Source organism: Lycorma delicatula, chromosome 5 (genome assembly GCF_047948215.1).
Source record: "Lycorma delicatula isolate Av1 chromosome 5, ASM4794821v1, whole genome shotgun sequence".
NCBI lineage: Eukaryota > Metazoa > Arthropoda > Insecta > Hemiptera > Fulgoridae > Lycorma > Lycorma delicatula.
Genome location: NC_134459.1, coordinates 181,188,221 through 181,211,448, shown reverse-complemented (window position 1 = coordinate 181,211,448; position 23,228 = coordinate 181,188,221). Strand labels below are relative to the sequence as shown.

The window sequence follows — 23,228 nt, the reverse complement described above, 5'->3', positions numbered from 1 at the left end:
ATTAAATTTTTTTATTTTCAAACAGAAATGTTACGGAGGGTAAAAGGAATTTTTTAAACAAACATACCGATTAAAGTATAATAATTTTTAATTTATTCTGCATTTAAATGGACGATTCAACACGCTGTTAATTCTGATTATGAAATCTCAATATTTTTAAGGCTATAGATTTCGGATGCGACCGTTATTATTGGTTTATCGCAAGAAATAAAATATCCCAATCAGCAGCACTACTTATGAGAGTCGGTCATTTTGTTGGAGAGGTATTATCTTTTTAGGGATAACTATAAAATTGTAAAGCTTTCAGTTTGGAGTAGAGATGTAAAGTATAAAGATTCTGATTCGTTTTTGAAAAATTTTTACGTTTTAATTAAAGGATTTTTTCCATTTTTCAACGTACAGTTAGCATTTTAAGCTCCTATATTGTATTTTGTTAGCTCATTTTTTATCGTTTAACTTTGTTAATCTAATTTGTAAGCGACAAATAAACGATACTAAACAAAGAATTAAATCGTATCGCAGTAACATATTTTGACATCATATCTAATACTGAAGAATGAGCCTTCATGTACAAGATTAATCGTGTCTGTGCAGGTCAAAACTTGTAGCTGAAAACACAGCGTGTTGTTTGTATTAAGCGCTGGATTTAGAAATAAATTGATTTCGTTCAGTCTTAAGTTTGTTAACAGCGCATTGTCAAAATGCCTGGAAATAGCGTAAACGATGTGAATGCCTTTGTTATGTGTCCGGTGAGTTTACCGTAAAATCAAATAAAAAAAACATTACACTTTTAATTAAAAAAGCATATCGTTTGTACTTTCATTATAAAATTGATCAGGATAATAAGACGGGCTCCTGATTCAGTATGCGCTAATTGTTCTGTATATTTAAGAGGATGGCTGAAAGGTACACGGAAGTCTTTGCCGTTTGGTGTACCTACGGTTCGGCGTGAGCCAAAGGATCGTGTAACCGATCGTTACTTTTGTTTAATAAGTCTGTCTGGAATTTCTAAAAAATCTAAACAACGCTACAGAAAGTTTACGAAACTGTTTTTTATCTACTACCGTACCGCTAAAGACATATAGAAAATGACAATTTTTTTATGTTTTTAGTTTGCTTGTAACGGAAGCCAATGCGTACAAAACGCTAGACATATGCTTTCAATCCCTGCACCAGCAGATGAACCGATACATTTATAAAACGGAGCCCCGACTTAAAAACAATCAGGACTATTGTAATGTAATACAAATAACTGTCGATATCAGAAATTTATGCGTTTACATTGTAACTGATGCGGTTAGGATGCGCTAATACAATTCAAAATAGCCGGTCACAAATAAATTTAACAATAACTTCAGCTACGGAGTCGTTTTATAAAGATAAAATTAAGCAATAAAACAAATACGTATATTATACGTCTTAAAATGCTTTGTTTGCAAGTTGCGGCTAGTGAAATATTTCTCTCGGATTTCAGTTCCCGGAGAAAAGAGGTTGTATTGACATTTTTAGGATGATGCTAATTAAGGGGCAGAATTAGCGATTTCTTATGATTTTTGGCCTGAAAAATCGAATAAAATACGTCCCAGAACCGTATCTGCAGTAGCTTTTAAGAAATCTGGAGTGAAAATCAATTACTTGAGGTAAAAATCACAGTTTTTTATGTTTGATGCACAATTTCTTTGTTAAATGGATTCTAAACACGTAAAACAAAAGTCGTAGAGAATTTTAATTCCGAACAAAACGCTCAAGATAAGTCGAATAAAACAAAGAAAAGGTAGAAAAATTTGAATTTTATTTAGAAACAGCAGATTACTACGTACATTTGTCAGAAAAGTACTTATTTAATGTAAAAAAAAAACAATATTTTTTTGGTGATGTAAAAAATTTGTGAAAACAAATTTTATTGCTAAAAACTGCCGTTAAAAATCGGAAAGTACACGACGATCGTAAAATAAAAATTATTTACACGATAATTGTTTTTATTAATTATAAAAATATAATAAATTATTTGAAAAATTATTATTATACCAAAGCGGGCAATAAAATAACAACTGCGCGTGTTTAAATCATTCTGTAAGGTATATTAAGTATATCGGGTACTATGAACTGTGCTGCTGTTGGCGAAGGATTTCTGTGAATTTTATTTTCAGCGTTAAGTAACGCGTTAATACGTTGATACGGTATTCATTTCGGATGTGTATAACGGTAATGCCGAACGATCTGTCCAACACGACGCTGTTATTGATGAAATTATTTTCGATGCGGTCCAGGCGTCAGTACGACATCTTTCTAAGCGGATCGGAATTAAAAACAAGTTTTATTCCTGTCATAAACAGGCGGTTCAACATCATCACCCAGGAGACGACGGTCCGCTTCGCTTGTAGTTTTGCAACCGGAAGAATAAAACTTTACAACTCTACAAGTATGTTTTTTTTACCGACGAAGTAAATTTTACACGAGACGGTGTAAAACAACTTACGCAGTGAGCGTACATCGGGAAGGAAATCCTCATGAAACGGTAAAAGGCAATTTTCAACAACGATTTAGCGTCGATGTACGGGGCGGCCTTCTTCACAATCAGCTGATTGGACCGTTCATATTACCTGGCCGCTTAAATGCTGAAGTCTACTTGGTCTTACCACAGCTTTCCAGAACTACCACAACCGCTTGAAGATGTTCCTGTAGCGCTGAGACGCAAATTACGCTTCCAGCACCGTGACGAGCCTCCCAGTTTTTGTTGCGCCGTTTCCATTCACTTAAATCTTCATTTCCCTGAGAAATAGAACGGTCGTTGAGGTCCACATACCTTGCCGCCAAAATCGATCAAATACCTTCGATCGAACGTCTGATCTAACGGCTTTAGTGTTTTGCGTCTGGGGATAGATGAAAAATATCGTATACAAAACAAAAATACATTCTCGTGAAAATTAATTTTCCGCATTACGGATGCGGCTGAGCTACTTAAAAACAGCCGTAAAGAACTACAAAGAGCAACAAAAGCGATACAGAATCGTGCCAAGAAACGGGTTGAAAATAGCGGGCTTACTTTTGAACGTTTACTATAAACCGGTACGTATGTCCGGCACTTTGATCTAGGGTACTATTTCTAAATAAAATTTGAATTTTTTTCAAACTTTTCTTTCTTTTATTCGACTTATCTTACACCGTTTTGTTCAGAATTAGATTCTCAACAAGTTTTGTTTAAAAGTTTTACGCGTTTATTACCCGATTAACAAAGTTATTGTACGTCAAACATATAAAAACAAGGTTTTCATCCCCGATTTATTGGTTTTCATCCCAAATTTCTCAAAAACTACTGCAGATACGGTTTTGGGACATATTTTATTCGATTATCAAGATCAAATACAATAGCAAATCGCTAATTCTGTCCCTTAATTAACGTCCTAAAAATTTTAGTACAACCTCATTTCACCGGAGAAGCTGAAAACAAGGTAAATATGGCGGTAACTCGCAAACGAAACATTTTCGAGCATGGTTACATCAACTTTTCCCATTATTTTCACGAGTAGAATAGTTTATGAAATTCCCAGGAGAACTTCGTGATACACACACACACTGAATAAGATAGGTTAATACCAACCATAAATTTTAATATTATTTTAATAGCTAATCCACAGCAATAAAAAAATCTGCATAAATATCAAATTTCGATGTAAAAAACTAATTTTTTATATTTGTTTTAAGATACTGACTAGAAAGAATAAATGCATATTTACTTACATTGTTGGTCTTACGGACAAATTTAAGTGAACGATCTGAAAATATGACCTTACTCGACACAAAACTGTTCAGGTATATATATATATATTTCAAACCGAAAAATAATTGTTTTTCTTTTTATTATGATAAGATTATTACAACACTTATGTTTCATTATAATTTAAAACAATGATTTTTTTTAATTGAAATAAATTTGTTTAATTATTTACTACATTTATTATAAAATATTTTTAATGATACTGTATCAGGGAGGGAGAGAGAGAGAAAAAAAAATTTTAACTGTTGCGATATTGTTTTTCAAGAAGCACTTGATGTAAACAAATAAATGATAGTAGGAAACATTTTGATGACAAATTTAGAGTGTTTAATCAGTTTTGACAAGCGCAATCATTATTTTTTTATAATTTACTTTCCCGATTTAAATAACTCTGCCCTCGAAAAATAAACGTTTAAAATTATGTACGAACTAAAACATTACCTTAAATAACTGACACGGTGACATACGTTTTACGAACGTTTAGATCCCAAATCTTTAGAAAAAGAAGTTTTAATTGATTTATTTTAGTCTTCGAGAAAGAGACTATTTAAATCGATTAATCGACACAATAGCTTCTCACTACAAAATGTTTTAAACGCTTTTGCACCGACGAAAAGAACTGTAACCCGGTTATGGTAAATTTATTAATCGGATTCGAAAGAAATATTAGCAGCTTTTAAGAAAAACAGTACTGTTTTTGAAATTATTTCCTAAAAATCACCTCATCTACAATTACAATGATAAACATCTTTTTTTTCCTGAAATGCGATACGTAATTTTAATTTGTTTTTTGATGCTGAAAACGAATATCAACTCAGAATTTTTCTATCGGCCACCACTTTGAAAAAAATTTAAATTTTAATTAATGTTTTAAACAATATTACACAAAGAATTTAATCATATCGTAGTCACATATTTTGACATCGTATCTAATACTGAAAAGTGAGCCTTCATGGACAAGATTAATCGTGTCTGTGCAGGTCAACACGTGTAGCTGAAAACACACCTGTATTGTTTGTATTAAGGCACTGGATTAAGGAATGAATTAATTTTGTTCAGTCTTATTGCCGTCTTAAATTTGTTAACAGTGCAGTGTCATAAGCCTCGAAATTGTGTAAACGAAATTGCGGGTGTCTTTTGTTATGTATGCGGTGAGTTTACCGTAAAATAAAATAGAAAAAACGTTACACCTATAATTAAAAAAGCATATCGTTTATACTTTTAGTGTAAAATTGGAGATCAGGATAAGACGTGGACTCCTCATATAGTATGCACTAATTGTTCTGCATTTAAGAGGATGGCTGAAAGGTCCACGGAAGGCTTTGCCGTTTGGTGTACCTATGGTTTGGCGTGACCCAATATTTTACGTACTGTAAAATATCCTTCATTTCAATCTACAATCAGCAATCAGGCCTGTACCTTACAGTGGAATTATTCCAGTTCCTGAGCCACCTGTGAATGTACGTTTCGAAAGCGGCGATGAAGAATCGGGCAGTACTGAAGAAGACAACAATGATTTTTTCCCTACATCCCTGGGCCGGACATCCAGTTAAGTATACTCGGCCCAGGGACGTGTCCATAAACTCTAAGGGGGTCTTCCCACCCGCCGGTTTCACACCCGGTACGGCAGGTCAACCGCCCCGGTACAGATCTTTTGTTTGCCTACCTCTAATTCCCACCAAGGGGGGCCAAGCCCGGCTATGGCGTTCCCCCCCCCCCACGCCCGACGAACCGGGTCTCGGTCTTTATGCCTTTTCGCCTCTAACCGGCGTGACCAGCACAGGGGGCGCACGCACCCCCAGAACCAGCCCCGCCGGCCGGGTCTAGGTCTTTTCTTTCCCCGCGATTTCTCCCCTGGAGTCCCCGTCCCCTCATTGAAACCCGCACACCAAGGCATGCAGGCTCTCAGAGACGGGGCTGTCCACCCTTCCCTTTCACCGAATACGCCCACGGTTCCCCCGTGTTGACTCCTCTTCTTTGGTTCGAAGAACTGTGCTAGCAAAGTTTTTGAAATCATTCCAATTTTGCTCGTCGACTAGCGCCCGCTCAATTATATTGTTAGCATCCAAATTGTTGTCTACAATAAATTGTCTATATTGTCTCCACCTCCGGCAGTCAAACACCGTGTGATTCACATCGTCCACCTCCTGGTAGCAGTCGCAATAAGGCGTATCTGTTCTGCCAAATCTTTTAAGGTAGTATCCAAAACACCCGTGACCGGACATAAGTTGTGTAATATAAAATTTTACTTCACCGTGTTGGCGGTCCGACCGAGCATCCAGATTGTGTATGAGCCTTCTGGTCCAGGCCGCCACATCGGCCCCATCCCACGCCTCCTTCCACCACTGTCTGGTCGTTGCTTCAGCCTCAGCCCTACTGCGCCCTTCCACTCTTAGTTTCCTACTTCTGACCTGCAGGTCTATCGGCGGAACCGACGCCAAAGCACACGACGCCTCGTATGACAATGTTCTATAGCCGGCCACCACTCCTAGTAATGCCGTTCGATGCGTACTTCTTTGCTTCTCTTTGTTCCTTTGCACTCTAATCGCCTCTGCCCAGACAGGCTCCGCGTACAGCGCTGCAGACACCACCGCAGATGTTATCAGCCTCCTTTTACATGTCCCCGGTACTGTATGCTCTGTAAATAACCTTCTTATAGCTTTGATAGTAGGTACAACTCTCTTGTACACCTTATCGATGTGCCCACCAAACTCGGTTAGGGATTTAAATTTATCAAAAAATCAAGCCGAACTGTTGGGATCAAGACTGCAACGTTGGAATTAACTTAAAAGAAATACAAAAATTTCGGCCTTTCGAAGCCGACAAAAAGAACTTCCTCAGTACTTTATTGATGAAAATAATTTTGGTTTATCGCACAAATATCGATGCGCTTATGTCACACTTAGGACAAGTTTATAAGCATGAGGAGTCACGCCTTTTCGTAGATTTGTCCAAGTATAGGTTAAAAGTAGTTCTACTTCACAACGGTAACAAATATCGTTCGATACCGATCGCTTACGGTATTATTTGAAAGAGACATACGATGTGATGAAAGACGTTCTTGAAAAAATAAATTATAAAAAAACATAGCTGGAACATACGTGGTGATTTGGAAGTTACAGCTATTTTGTTAGGCGTCCGGTTAGGCTATACTAAGTACATGTGTTTTCTTTGCGAACGGGACAGCCGAGCTGGTGATAAACGTTATGTTACCAAAGAGCGGAAGAAACGAGACGATTTAATTCAAATTAAAAAAAATATTATTCACGAGTCCTTAGTCGAACCCAAACAAATATTTTTACTTCGTCCCCATATCAAGCTAGGACTAAAGAAACGAGCTGGATCACCATCGTTCACACACCTTACTCTGTAGTCGAATAATCGGATCTTTTTCCGTTAAGTGGCGCACTTGCAGTTTTGTTGGAAATAGTGTAAACTCACCTCGCCGCTTCAATGAATTATCCTTCGTATTTTGTATTATTCTACATTATTATTTTTCTTGTTGTGTATTATAGGCATCTAATATTCTTAGCCTCCTCTATGAATCATGAGACCTTGCCGTTGGTGAGGGGGCTTGAGTGCTCAGGGATACAGAGTAGCTGGACCGAAGGTGCAACCATATCAGAGAGGTATCTGTTGAGAGCCAGACTAAGGAATGATTCCTGAAAGAGGGCAGCAACTCTTTCAGTAGTTGTTAGGGGCGTGAGTCACAATGACTTAAACGGCCGTATCAACATCACTCAGTCCTCTGAGTACTGCGCAGCTGAAAGCAATGGAAAACTACAGCTGCTTTTTTTCCAAGAAAATGTGGCTCTCTGCATTTTCACATAGCAATAATGGAGGCGCCTTCCTTGGTATAATATTCCGGAGGTAAAATAGTCCCCCGTTCGGATCTCCGGGTGGGGACTACTAAGGAAGGGGTCACCAGAAAATTAAAAAATAACATTCTACGAGTCGGAGCGTGGAATGTTAGAAGCTTAAAAAAGGTTGGTAGGCTAGAAAATTTAAAAAGGGAAATACATAGGGTGACTGTGGATATAGTAGGAATTAGTGAGGTTCGGTGGGAAGAGGAAGGCGACTTTTGGTCAGGTGATTTTAGAGTAATTAACTCAGCGTCAAATAATGGGCAGGCAGGAGTAGGTTTCGTGATGAACAAGAAGATAGGGAGGAGAGTGGAGTATTTCAAAACGCATAGCGATAGAATCATTGTAATAAGGATAAAATCAAAACCTAAACCGACAACGATTGTTAACGTTTATATGCCTACAAGCGCCCATGATGATGATGCGGTAGAGTGTGTATACGAAGAGATTGATGAAGCAATTAAACACGTAAAAGGAGATGAAAATTTAATAATAGTTGGAGATTGGAATGCAAGCATTGGAAAAGGCAAGGAAGGAAATATAGTGGGTGAATACGGGCTGGGCAAAAGGAATGAAAGAGGGGACCGACTTATAGAGTTTTGCACGAAGTATAATTTAGTAATTGCCAACACCCAATTTAAAAATCATAATAGAAGAATATACACTTGGAAAAAGCCAGGCGATACTGCAAGGTATCAGATAGATTATATCATGGTTAAGCAAAGATTTAGAAATCAACTCGTTGACTGCAAAACTTACCCTGGAGCAGACATTGATAGCGACCATAATTTGGTGATAATGAAATGTAGATTGGGGTTTAAAAACCTGAAGAAAAGTTGTCAGATGAATCGGTGGAATTTAGAGAAGCTTGAGGAAGAGGAGGTAAAGAAGATTTTTGAGGAGGATATCGCAAGAGGTCTGAGTAAAAAAGATAAGGTAGAAAATGTAGAAGAAGAATGGGAGAATGTTAAAAAGGAAATTCTTAAATCAGCAGAAGCAAACTTAGGCGGAATAAAGAGAACTGGTAGAAAACCTTGGGTTTCAGACGATATATTGCAGCTGATGGATGAACGTAGAAAATATAAGAATGCTAATGATGAAGAAAGTAAAAGGAACTATCGGCAATTAAGAAATGCTATAAATAGGAAGTGCAAACTGGCGAAAGAAGAGTGGATTAAAGAAAAGTGTTCAGAAGTGGAAAGACAAATGAACATTGGTAAAATAGACGGAGCATACAGGAAAGTTAAGGAAAATTTTGGGGTACATAAATTAAAATCTAATAATGTGTTAAACAAAGATGGTACACCAATATATAATACGAAAGGTAAAGTCGATAGATGGGTGGAATATATTGAAGAGTTATACGGAGGAAATGAATTAGAAAATGGTTTTATAGAGGAAGAAGAGGAAGTTGAGGAGGATGAAATGGGAGAAACAATACTGAGATCTGAATTTAAGAGAGCATTAAAAGATTTAAATGGCAGAAAGGCTCCTGGAATAGACGGAATACCTGTAGAATTACTGCGCAGTGCAGGTGAGGAAGCGATTGATAGATTATACAAACTGGTGTGTAATATTTATGAAAAAGGGGAATTTCCGTCAGACTTAAAAAAAAGTGTTATAGTCATGATACCAAAGAAAGCAGGGGCAGATAAATGTGAAGAATATAGAACAATTAGTTTAACTAGTCATGCATCAAAAATCTTAACTAGAATTTTATACAGAAGAATTGAGAGGAGTGGAAGAAGTGTTAGGAGAAGACCAATTTGGTTTCAGGAAAAGTATAGGGACAAGGGAAGCAATTTTAGGCCTCAGATTAATAGTAGAAGGAAGATTAAAGAAAAACAAACCAACATACTTGGCGTTTATAGACCTAGAAAAGGCTTTCGATAACGTAGATTGGAATAAAATGTTCAGCATTTTAAAAAAATTAGGGTTCAAATACAGAGATAGAAGAACAATTGCTAACATGTACAGGAACCAAACAGCAACAATAACAGTTGAAGAACATAAGAAAGAAGCCCTAATAAGAAAGGGAGTCCGACAAGGATGTTCCCTATCTCCGTTACTTTTTAATCTTTACATGGAACTAGCAGTTAATGATGTTAAAGAACAATTTAGATTCGGAGTAACAGTACAAGGTGAAAAGATAAAGATGCTACGATTTGCTGATGATATAGTAATTCTAGCCGAGAGTAAAAAGGATTTAGAAGAAACAACGAACGGCATAGATGAAGTCCTACGCAAGAACTATCGCATGAAAATAAACAAGAACAAAACAAAAGTAATGAAATGTAGTAGAAATAACAAAGATGGACCGCTGAATGTGAAAATAGGAGGAGAAAAGATTACGGAGGTAGAAGAATTTTGTTATTTGGGAAGTAAAATTACTAAAGATGGACGAAGCAGGAGCGATATAAAATGCCGAATAGCACAAGCTAAACGAGCCTTCAGTAAGAAATATAATTTGTTTACATCAAAAATTAATTTAAATCTCAGGAAAAGATTTTTGAAAGTGTATGTTTGGAGTGTCGCTTTATATGGAAGTGAAACTTGGACAATCGGAGTATCTGAGAAGAAAAGATTAGAAGCTTTTGAAATGCGGTGCTATAGGAGAATGTTAAAAATGAGACGGGTGGATAAAGTGACAAATGAAGAGGTATTGCGGCAAATAGATGAAGAAAGAAGCATTTGGAAAAATATAGTTAAAAGAAGAGACAGACTTATAGGCCACATACTAAGGCATCCTGGAATAGTCGCTTTAATATTGGAAGGACAGGTAGAAGGGAAAAATTGTGTAGGCAGGCCACGTTTGGAGTATGTAAAACAAATTGTTGGGGATGTAGGATGTAGAGGGTATACTGAAATGAAACGACTAGCACTAGATAGGGAATCTTGGAGAGCTGCATCAAACCAGTCAAATGACTGAAGACAAAAAAAAAAAATATTCTTAGTTCCTCGTTTCGTTATTATTTTTTCTATATTTTTTCTATATTTATAAGTCAAACTTATGTTTATTTTTGTACAGCGTACGTTGATTATTATCGTATAGCGTATGTTTATTACTAAACAAAGTTAAAAATACTCGTTTGTAAAAAAAATAGTAGCCTAAAAAATTTAAAGAAAGCAATAACACTGTAACGAATCGAATACCGAATCTTTGTTGCTCTGACAATAATCTGGCGCCGCCAAGTCGCAGACAGAAGCCCAGTCACTGCGGTGAAAAAGCCTACATCGAGGCGCGTTTACACTACTACCAACAAAAAGGCAAACGCTGCTGCTTAACGGAAAAGTTCCAAATTATTAACCGTCTTCCTAACGTTTCCGAATAAGAATTACCGTTCTATTATAGCCTTCAAAGAATATTTCCCGAACAAGTACCCGTTGACTCCCGCTCCGTATCGCGACGTAAAATCGCTTCGTTTCCGACTCGAGCATAAGATGAGGCCCGGTCCAGAAAATTACATTTCTAACTCGTAAGCCGAGATGAATTGCACGTTCGTCAGAAAATAATAGTCCCGTGCGGAACAGCGCTTTTGGAAACCGTATTAATAAGGATGTGTAATTCACAACTATGTTTGACTACGATAATACATTAAACGAATAAATTCAACCCGTAGAGCTTTGAATTATAGAGCGTAGAGATCATCATACGGCTTTACCGTACGATGATCTCAAACTTAGCAGGTCTGCTGACGATTTTATAACGAGCACAATAAACAAACCGCTACAAGGAGTAGCATCGAGGAAAAGATCGAATCATAATTTTGAAAATATTTTTAAATAACTGGAAAAGCACACATCCAGGTAGTTAAAAAGTAATTACGATTTTAATTATTTTATAAAAGAGTAAACGTAGTTTTATGTCGATCTTAGAATTAATATTAAGTTTGTCGTAAAAAAATAATAAAACCGTAGAAAAACAGGAAAGATAACACGTTAAACGGTTAATATACTTGTATCTCTTTATTTGTTTACTCGTTTCTCTTCTTTTGAGACACACCTTCAAATTTAATTCCTCAAAATTTATCGGAAGGGTATGACAGGTAATACTGATATCGGCAAAATTAGTTATCTTATTCTTAAGTATTGTAACCCGAATTTCATTTTTAACGATATGAAAACTTCATTATTTATATGTTAACGCATAAAAACTATTAAGTGCTATTGCACACGTAAAAACGATAAAATAAGAATTAAAAAAAAACAGAAGATATTTAAATTCAACACCTGGTAACTTGATAGTCTTAAAAAGCCACTCGAACGATAAAAATTCTAAAATAAGTGATACTCCTCATTAGAGCTTTCCTTTAGTCTTTTTACGTAATATTACACGTTAGAAAACACACCCTGTTTCAATTTACTTACCGAGCGCAGCAGGATAATTGAATTTCACTCCGATACAACCGCAACCTTCCGTAAAAAAATCCATATCTTTATTATTTAATGATTACAGTTTAATGTAAGTCTTATTATTCTGCGACCGCAGTTTAACGTAATTCTTATAACGCTTTTAAATCTTTTATGAAAAAGAAGGTTGCGATTTGAGATGTTTTAAACACTGTAAACGTTTCAGAAATAAGTACTTCTGTTATTTATAGGCTCGATGTTTTCTTCACCGAACACCGGTAGCGTGGTAGCGCCTCTGTCTTTCATTCAGAAGGTTCTATTTTATAATCGTTCTGGCTTAACGATTCTCATTTACAAGTATTACAGATTTGGCGGCGTTAAAAAAAAATTCACTAAATCTCTTATCACCTAAGCGCATTAAAACTGTAGGAGGGGGCGATGAGAATTGAAGTTTTAATCGACTTTTTACGTCTGCAACAATGCGTATTTACGCATCTTTTATAGTTTCTATCGAAAACAGGATTAGATCTGCAACCCGCAGGTTGAAATCGAGGAAAAGGAGATCGGAGATAAGGAAGATCAAAGCTGAGATACGAAGAAAGAGAAACGTCTACCCGGATAGCGAAATCAAGATTGTCGGTCTATAAACCGCCAATTCACTACGCGAATCGTTTAAAAAAAAAAAATTTAACGCAGGTCACGACAAAGAAATTATTTCACTTACTACGATATACGCTACAGTCAGGCGGGTTAATCGGCTGATTTATCCGTCTACTGCCTTTTGACGGCGGGAAATATTCGCGCGTTATCGTCAGTAACACGCTAACAAAAGCATACTGAAATTGCTTTGTTGAAGACGCTGTTTTCAAAGGAAGTTTAATACAAATTATATCCCGATTTACATTTTAGAGCGGAATATGAACGACACAAATTATTTAAATTTTTTGTCTTCGCTACATCTAAAATACAGAATAAGCGCATTTTAAAAATACTGTCGTATGTTCGCGGCTCGATCAGGATACTGAGATATTATCGATCGTAAATGTTTATATAATTACAATTTATTAGTTTAATAATCTAGAACGTAGATAAAATAAGATAAATCAATAATAATAATAATAATAATAATGACAATAGTAATATTAATAATTACTATTATCATTAATAGTAATAACAACGACAAAAATAATTACAACAGTGTATAATAACCACAGTAATAATAATAATAATAATCGATAAATTGCGAATAAAGAGTGCTAATATGTTCCGATTCATTAAGTGCACTTGTCGCAATTCGGAACAAGAACATTAAGGATGTCCTAATTGCAAACATCCTGTCCATTTTATACGTACTAAAACAACGAGGACAGCGATGCGTATTTGTATGGACTCCGGGGCATGCTGGTATTACAGGTAATGAAATCGCAGACGAAGCTGCCAGAAAGGCAACAGTCTGCGATGATTTGGATGCATTTCCTGTAAGAGTGGCAGATGTTAAAAACCGTCTAACCAACATAGTAAGAAACAAGTGGAACGCTGAATGGAGGAGTTTAAATACAAAATTAAACTCGGTTAAAACTTCTCCTTATAAATGGAAAAGCGACTTTAAGTTGACTCGCCGTGAACAAGTAGCGGTGACCAGACTTAGAATCGGTCACACGCGATTAACAAATTTATATTTGTTAACCGGCGAAGTGAGACCAATGTGCGGTGTTTGTAATAAAACACTGACAATCAAGCATCTAATAGAAGAGTGTACCATATATGAGGACCTCAGAAAGAGGTTCCGTCTTACAAATAATATTAGTGCTGATCTGGATAATGGAAATGAAGAAAATATAGTTGCATTTTTACACGCCAGTGGACTTCTTAAAAGTCTATTATAAAATGGAAGTTTAAAGCTGTGGTAAGAGATACTCTAAGCGGTAGTTTATAAATATATAAAGAAAGAAACGGTATCGATAAGTTTAATTTTAATTTCACGGTCTTTTGAGAACCTTATCTCAAATTTTAATATCGGGGCCCTTTACACCCCGTAAGTGTTTGTGATTGTCCTTGCTTTTTACGTCTTAAATGTTTTGTGTAGTTTGTGCTTTTAAATAAAATGTAAGGGCCCTTTACACCCTTACATATGACGATCCTGATGGAGATAATAATTTCTTTTAAAGAATGTGACGAGGGCTAATGACCTTAGCAGTCGATGCCCGTAAAAATTCAGATAAAAAAAAAAGAAAAAATAATCGATAAATTACTTATAAAATAGAATTTAAAGTAAGGACAGGATATTTATTTACATGTAGTAAATAAATATCGTAAAAATCAGAATGCAGTCCCGTTGACAAAATACGCTATATATAATACTACGACCGGTATTGCATTGCTACGAAGAGTAGCAATTTAAAGTTCTTCACTGCCCTTTTTACAAGTAAGACCGTCCTAGCGATTAAGAATGAGTCTAACATTTTATTCCTTTCGCTAATTGTCTGTAGTAACTCATCAAACAACCTCCTGCATTCTCCCACCTTCCACACTAGAACGGTTGTGACGTCACGTCGGACGCTACTCTGCACCGTGCAGGACAACACGTTGACAGACAACTCCATCTTACCGTATGCCGGAAACAACCGGCAATAAACCTACACTCTCCTCTTCAAACTCGTCTTTCCTGGAGTATTTACGCTCTCTTGATCTGCATAATCAGATCCGAGCTGAAGCGCGAGAATGATCGTCCGAGCCCTTACATTTTCCCACGAACTCCTACTACGATCCGGGAAGAATTCTTCTCTCTGAACAACATTTGCTTTTTATTGTGTCAGCGGTCAGTACTACAAATAACGATTGTTAGCTTTAGTAAAAGGATTCGTTTTAGTCCCCTTTCTGGATTCTTTCCGTTATTATACTTTCTACCGCTTTCTTCTTAATCGGCAGGAATCCGTTATTCAGTACCGTTGTAGCGGCGTTGTTACGATACGTACAAAATCTCCACCGTGCACAACGCAAACCCGCTGCTGTCAAATATACGTCACATCGCCTTAAAAAAATGCGATCGAAAGCCGACTGTGCTAAAAGAACCCCGTACAGAAAAAAGTCGTACAAAGGCTAAATTAATGCCGATTTGTACTCGATGCTATTATTAATCAGAAGGAAACTATTTGTTTTTCCTATCTTCTATATTTAAGCCGGAAGCATAAAATTTAATAATTTAGCGAAAAACAAAGATTAAAAAAATTACTAAATATTTAATAAATTTTCTACTAATTTTTTCAACGAATTTTGTTATTTTTCAACGAGCGATTTCACCGAATTATTTGATACCGTTTTAAATTTTACTACTGTGATTTTCGACAGAAAGGCGTGAAAATAATACGAATCCGTTTGTCTTACAGCTCAAGATACACCGGTGAAATTTAAAGACAATTTTTTTGCCTGTATCTAATCAGGAGTTGATGTTTAAATCGAAGTAGTTTTTTTGAAACGATATAAATGGACATGCCATTTATATAAATTACTGTGATTTATTTAAAAGTAATTTTTCAACAATTACTAAATATTTAATTTAAAAATTTAGTTAAATTTCTTCAGTCCTAAATCGCTTAATACGATAAATGTTGAAAGCATACTATTCTATAAAAATGTTCAAAACGCTTCCTCTCTACAGCTTCGAATGTTACCTTAAATAACATTCGTTTAACGTGTTGGTCGGTGGCAAACGTGCAGATTCGTCGATCATACGCCTTTTCAAATCGTCATTATTTACAATATGTTTTAAATAATCCCAAAAATAATAATCAACAGTAGACCTTACCGGCTATTTCTACGGCTCTACGACCTATCCGGTGATCTGTGCCCTTAGATAACAGCGAGGTGGCACTTCATCTTGCTTAATTCTTATAACGCATTTGTCTCTTTTTGTTGTCCAAAATTTTCCTCGATATTCGGTCAAATCCTACCGGCTAACAAGTTGAAATAAACATCTCCTGTTAAGTCCCTAATAAAATTACCGATGACTTCCGCTCAAACGTTTACATTCTCAGGGTTCTGTGTACGATCCCCTAACATTCCACCGGGATTATCGTCGCTTCAGCATCGACAGTTATGCCTATTCACACGGCCATTTAACACGAACGTAGCTTCAAGCGACGTACGTCTACTTTTAAAGTCTATTTTTTGCATTATAATATCGCAAAACTCAACAGACTATCAAAATCTTCTTTTGAAAGTTCTTGCGCAAGATATAGCTTATCCTCTTCGGTCTCCAGGCATCAAATACGATACCTTCGGTTTTAAATTTTTCCCGCTGTTGCTAAACAAAATATGACGATTCAGGCCTGCGGTGTCGTATATGATACATATCTGAATCTGTATCGTGTTTGCGTTACGTCACAGTCGTTGTCCGTAGGTGGTAACTCCAGTCTGAATTTCGGCGTTTTCGTAGCGCGTTAACCTGACCTTTTCTAGAGCAGGTAATCGTTAATTTTTTCAATATTTCTGCAAGTCGGTCGTCAAATCTTGTTTACTAGATTTATTAACCGCGTGTAATAGATTACAGATGAAATTTACGGTTATTTTGCCTTTGTACGATGTAGTATTACGAGGGCATCGTATTTTATTACGACCGACTCGTCGATGACCTTTTGTGAACGAACTGTTTTTAGGTAAATGTAACATTTTAGTTTAGAAATGAAATGAATTGTTTTTAGTCGGGTCAGATACTTTCGTCTTATGATTTATGTAAAAAACGGAACGATTTATATTTTAATCGATCGTTAGAAATCGTTAAATTGTTATCGGTTCACACACTTTATTATTAAAATAAGGTACGATATTTACATACTCGGCTGCAACCGTTAATTGTATAAACGCTTTTGCGCGTGCAATATTTCACCGATTTATGTAGCGAAGCAAGCAATAACGGTTTGTTATTATTACTGTTGAGTTTTATCGATATTCTTTCTATAGAACGAATAAATATTTTTGAAAAGAAATAAATCTGCAGCCTATCGTAGGTATGAGCGATCGGTAATTTTAATTCACGTCTTATATGTTTAACGGTTAATAAACCGCGTTCAAATTGTATTTACTAGTGTTATAAGTTATCGGGTACTTTTTATTAAAATATATAATAACTAGACGTAGGTATATAACTGAAAAAATGGGTTTTTTCAGTTCTAAATGACAGCGAAATTAAAGAATCTTTGGATAAAATCGACCCAGACATGGAAACAGAGAGCGATGATGATAATGACGACCTGCTTTGCACATTATCCGAAAACGATCCGTATATTGATGACGATATTCCTGATGACGGTTATAATGACGATTCAACATCAAGAACGCAATACGATCGATAGCTTCGCAAAGACTAGAAAGTAACAGCAAACTTCTCTAGTCGTAACTCATTTTTATTTTACCGGCATTTTAATTTGGACTTTACAAAGCAATGTTTTTACTTTTTTTTTTCAGGTTTTGTACATCTCCACTTACAGATCCGGTAGATTTTGAGGTCCCTGAAAATTTTGGCGGGATCAAGGAGCCGCTTCAGTATTTTTCCGAGTACATAGACGAAACAGCTTTTACGTCCGCATTTATGAACATTAGATACTTCGAGCAGACCGGAAAGTCTTTAAATTCCTCTTCTAAAGACATCAAGATATTAATGGACCTGATATTGTTGCACACCTGAGTATCCTACTTGGAAACGGAGAACAAAATATCCGCAGGTTGCAGACCGTATTTCGAGAGATCGATTTTATTTATTACGCAATAATTTGAAAGTTACCGATGATCATACCGTCACAGATGAAAAAAAAAGGTCTTGGAAAGTGAGACGTTGCTTAAAACTTGCGGTAGTATAGACGAGCAGATGATTTCTTTTCACGGGCAGATTCGCACAAGATAATACGTAAAAGGAAAACCAAATTCGACGTGATTAAAAGATTTTGTCGCTTCATCGCCATCCGGTATCTAATTAAATTTTTCGAGCGAGAGGAAATGAAATAATTTAAGAAAAGGTAATAGTTTCGGAGAAAATGGATGTTCGTGGTCGCATTAGCGGACACATTACCGTCTGTTCTGCGGTATATATGTACATCGATATATTACGAAAACGACGTAATATATTCTCTACCGGGACAATAACGATCGGTCGATCTCCAAAAGCGGCTAATTTAATTAAAGATAAAAATATGCGAAAGAAACAAAGGGGGCCCCTTATATTGTGATTGCGAGAGAAGGTAATACTAACCGGTTCGATAATAGGCCTATTCGTATTATTCGGAGCACGGTGTTTACCAAATTGACCGTAATTGGCGTAAGAGGTGGTCGAAAAATGACGGGGTGTACGTTAAAATTCCACGACCGCTGGCGATTAATAAATATAACTTGTAATAGGGGGTGCTGATCTATTCGGCAGAGTCGTTTCTAAATACGATATCAAAGATCGTATCAAAAAATCGATAGTAAAATTCATTCGCTTCTTTTTTTATTTTTGCCGCACGGAATCGGCACAAAATCACAGCAACAGAAAAAAAATCGGCCGAAAAAACATACTATCCCGTTATTTACTTAAATTAAAGGTTGCGGAACATCTTTTTTACTCCGGCATATACAAAAATTTTTAAATGAAGACGACTAAAATATAAAAACGTAACGGTAACCTAACCATTGGACCCCCTAAAATAAGCGCCCCAGGGACACCTCGATGTTACCGATCGATCGGTTATGATACCGATAATAGTGAAACTGGAAGCGAACCTGATGTTGATGTTGACCGACGGTTGAAGAAACCTAGAATGCGTGAACCGACGCCACCAAAATACAAAAGAACGGGAAGCGCCTGACTTTACAGATCTATCGCACAAGTGACTTTGCAAAGTGTAGAGCTCTAGGGTGTAAAGGCTGACGTTTGTTAGATTTACCTATCGTAAAATATTTCTTTACCGCACAAGCAATCGAAACTATTTTGCACCCTTCACAAAAAAATAATATTTACACGTTTTAAACGCGTCTCTATTTTATTTTTTTTTTTTTTTTGTATGTCGCATTTTAATATTTCTTTTATTTTTAATGAATATGAATATTTTTACAGTCGTAAATGATGATTTGTATTTATCGGCCTCCGTGTTTTATTCGTTTGTTATTTTACTTTCTAACGAATACGACGCGTTTTATTGAAAATTGTTATTAAAAAACTTGAATTCTTATTTTACCTATTTTAACGGCTTCTTTTCGAATTCGTTAAAGTTTACTTTCGTTTAACGGTTAATACGGTTTAAATGTTCGCGCGTTCTCTTTTTCCGAGTTTTAGGAGCGTCAACTATGCGGTAATCAGTTTCTTTCCAGATCCAAAAAAATAATGGTGTTTTTATTGTAACCCCTGATCGATGCGAACAACAGTTAAAAAAGCGCAAATAACACGCCAAAGAATAATAACAAAAAATAAGCGTATTTAAATGCGCGGTAAGGTGTTACCTGCACTATAATGTAAATGATCAAATTGCGACGTTTTTTACAGCGGGTAGTTTTACTCGCACTGTAAAAAAGTAAAACCGATCGATCGAGTTTACCTGATGTATATAACAGTATAAGATAGCTTGTTCGGATTATTATGTCTTTCGAATTCTTTAAATAGTACGACCTGTTATCGAGGTATAGTTACATTTCCGAATAATCGAGATCCGATTCGTCTAATGTACTTGATGTATACGACAGTTAGCTCTTAATCTACTTACACGTACACATTGGACCCTCTAAAATAAGCGCCCCGGCGGCACGTCGATCTTATCGATCGATCCGTTGAGGAGGAGACGAAACTTTTTTCAGAGCGCTAGGACCAACCGTTTTCGAGATATTTGCGATTTTCGTCCGAAAATTCGGATATTTTAAAACTTAAAATATTTTCCACGGTTTGAATCGCTATTAGTCGCAAATACGTCGAACTGCTGCTGCCGAGTGTAACACTCGTACGCCGCTAACCTGTTTAGTAGTCGTGTGTTCTACGTAATATAAATTTCACTCGTTTGTGTGATCCTTAACTACCGTCGGTTGTTATAGTATAATTTGCAGATCTGTTCGTCGTATCGACCGTTGCAGAGCTCCTACTTACACGCAGAGCGTTTCAGAATTATGTTACCGCTCGATCGAGATGAATATTTATCTATCTATCTATTAACCGTGTACCAAACGCGTACGATATCGAACTTAAGCCGTCGATTAGGACCGGCGTTTACGCGTGCGTATGTTTATCACGCGTTAGCTGTGACAGCTTACTTCTTCGATAACCAAAATGTAAACTATATTTATAAAGGGAACTATCTTTTAAGTATCTCCCGTTTAAGTAGCGACATAATTTTGAAACGCGTTGCATTTCACTACCCGGTGCGTATAATCGTAGGGCCGACTGTACGTCCTAATATGTTTATAAAACTAATAAACTGCTCTTCGATAAGTAAACTAGGAACAGACTAGTCTTTGTTCGCAAATATACGTACATTAAAACCCGTATTGAAAAAAACGAACGTAACTCGTACATTGTATTTGTATAACTGTTACTTGACAGACTGTCAAGTAAGAGTTATACACGATATTAAGTTATACAAGATATTTATTAGTATTATTAGATAATAACGTAATAAAATGCCCCCTTAAAAACGCTATAGTCCGACGGTGCTTAATTTAAATTTTTACGTACGCAGAAACAAATGCGTAATTAGTTTTTACAAATTACCTTCTCTTTCGCCCTTCCAGAGTGTTTTTGGACAGATTTGGCGATCAAAGAGCCCTTGCTTTCCGCCATCTTCTGAACGGTACTGAAAAAAACAACTAAACCGCTTTCGTATTCCTTCCGCCGACAAAACTAGAAAAGGAAACGAAAGCTAGAAATACATTGAGATTATTTTAATTAATTTATTTAACGCGCAAAATTTCGGATAGAATATTTAAAGGTTAATAGAGAATCGTTAGCTAATACAATTATACCCGTTGTAGGGCGTTGTCAATCTCTTTCTCGTCTCGTGCACTATACACAGCCATCGGCGACCGAAATACGGCAAATAATCGTGTCACATTTGGTGAAGAATCGAGAGGAATTCTCGACTACGACGAAAAATAATCGGGGTCACAACTATTGGAGCTGCGATTAATATTTCGTACAGATATCCAAAGGTTCGACTTACGGTGGATCGTGTGAACCGGTAGCGTTCGACGTTTACCGCAACGGTGAAATTTATACGACTTACGGTAACGATCTTTCAGTATGTACTAAAGATGCGCTTCTCTGGTGATTGAATACCGACAAAACGACGAGGGAGATATACAGAATTTACACGAAAAAAGCAGGAAGAAACTCCTCAAATAAAAATATTTCAATCAACACTTTTCGTGCTATTTTCTAATTCGGCCCTTATCAAACGGGCAAAACTTCGTTGCGTATCGTAAATTTTATTTATCGTTTCATCACTATTTAATGAAAATCTAAAAGCAAGTCTCGATTAAATAATTTTTGTTTAAAAATAAGAAATAAGTTTTATTAAAAATATATTCCGGGGGAAGTCGCGACGGGGGTACGCTAATATATATCTATATATATGAATATATCCTGACCGACTGACTGATTCATCAACGCCCAGCAAAAACTCGTAATAAATTAAATTAAGTTAACTCCTAATAAGTTATAAGTTAAATCGATGAAAATCTATACACGTGTTCTTACGATGTGCGCACTAAGAAACGATATTTTGAAATAAGTTTAAACGATTAAAACGGAGTTACAATGAAATTTACTATTTTTTTAATTTCACGGTTAACAAATGAAGATTTTAACTTAATTTTTGGTGTGCGAATAATCTTTATGCGATTACCTAAAAACCGGTTTCTAGATTTTTTTTTGAAATTCTGAGTCAAGAGTTATAATGGATTTTTGACTTCTTTTTTTTTGAAACCCGGCTATGTTTTTAATTTCTCGGTAACAAATTAAGATATCGGTTTATTTTTGACGCGCGTAATCTTCATGTAAATATCTAAAAACCAATTTCTAGATTTATTGAAATTTAAACGCTAAGGAGAAACGATGCGACAAAAAAACTTAAAAATGGAATAAACGAATGCATCGGGAAATCGAGAAATCTTACGAAATAACTAAAGTTTTCAATAAAAATGCCCTTCCATAATCAATAAGACATTATTAAGATAATTACCGCTTCCCGAAAACAATTCGCGTATGCGAAATCTTGCTACAAAAATCGTAAGAACCGACCGTCCTATTTCCTAATGTAAGAGGACGAAGAAGATCGCCGACGAACGGCGATGATTGCTGAAGAATAAGCCCAGCAGCCGCCCCAAGAAAAGAGAAGAGGCCTGCACTTTCCCCCGTGTTACCCTTTTCCGGGCCGCGGGACTATTCGAGGTTTACGGTCTGTAAATTATTTACAGCCGGTTTACGAAAAGGCGGGCTACAGAAGAAAAGATGAAAGAAGAATGAAAATCGGTTCGCCGACGCGGACTGGAATCCGCCTCGACCGAGCCCAGCCGAAATGCAGCAGCGAAGACAGCCCGAGGGAAGAAAGTCTCCTAACTTCACCTCACCGAACACCCACCATCCCACGTCCCGGCCAGCACATGCGACTCCTCCGCACTAGAGCCCCGAAAGACCGGAAGGCGCTAACACCAAAAGGACTTCAGAAGACGGACTGAAGTGGAATCGCGCCGGGAGAACGAAGCTCATGTGCGCTTAGTCTCCCACGATCGGCCCCGGTCAACAAATTCTAACCGGTCAAAAGGATCGAATCCCGTAAACAAAACAAAATAATTACAACTTCCGCTAAATAAATAACGACCCGCCCGATAAACGAAAGACACGGCGACAAAGGACTGCTATAAGGAGAAAGATACAAAATCTCCCGTATTCCTTGCGTCCCGTTCCGTAACACATTATAACGCGGTAACTAAACCCGAAGGTTTCTACGCGTCGGAATGTTTTAACCCTAAAGATTAAGAGGTAATCGAAAAACGGGAAAAAGACTTTTTAGTGTTCACACTCGGTTTAGATGAATATGAAACGCTCTAGAAGCACGGGGAAATTTTAAATAATTACCTAAGTCGATTTTAAGAGATATTAAATACCCCGATTTAATTTTTTTGTAAAATCGGTATATAAGGAAAGTATACAAAATCAGATAAAATTTTTATCTCAGTTTGTATTTTAGATCTTGACATTCCATCCCCTCCTCTAATCAAAACAA

General features: G+C 36.5%; 1 protein-coding gene across 1 annotated transcript in view; it reads right to left on the bottom strand.

Annotated features, from left to right (window-relative positions):
* LOC142325662 (legumain-like) overlaps positions 1–3,900 on the bottom strand; it is a 41,520-nt gene extending 37,620 nt beyond the window's left edge. The window contains exon 1 of the mRNA XM_075367692.1: positions 3,742–3,900. The gene's annotated coding sequence lies outside the window, so the exon portion shown is untranslated. The remainder of the gene's footprint in view (positions 1–3,741) is intronic.
* Between the last annotated feature and the right edge of the window lie 19,328 nt (positions 3,901–23,228).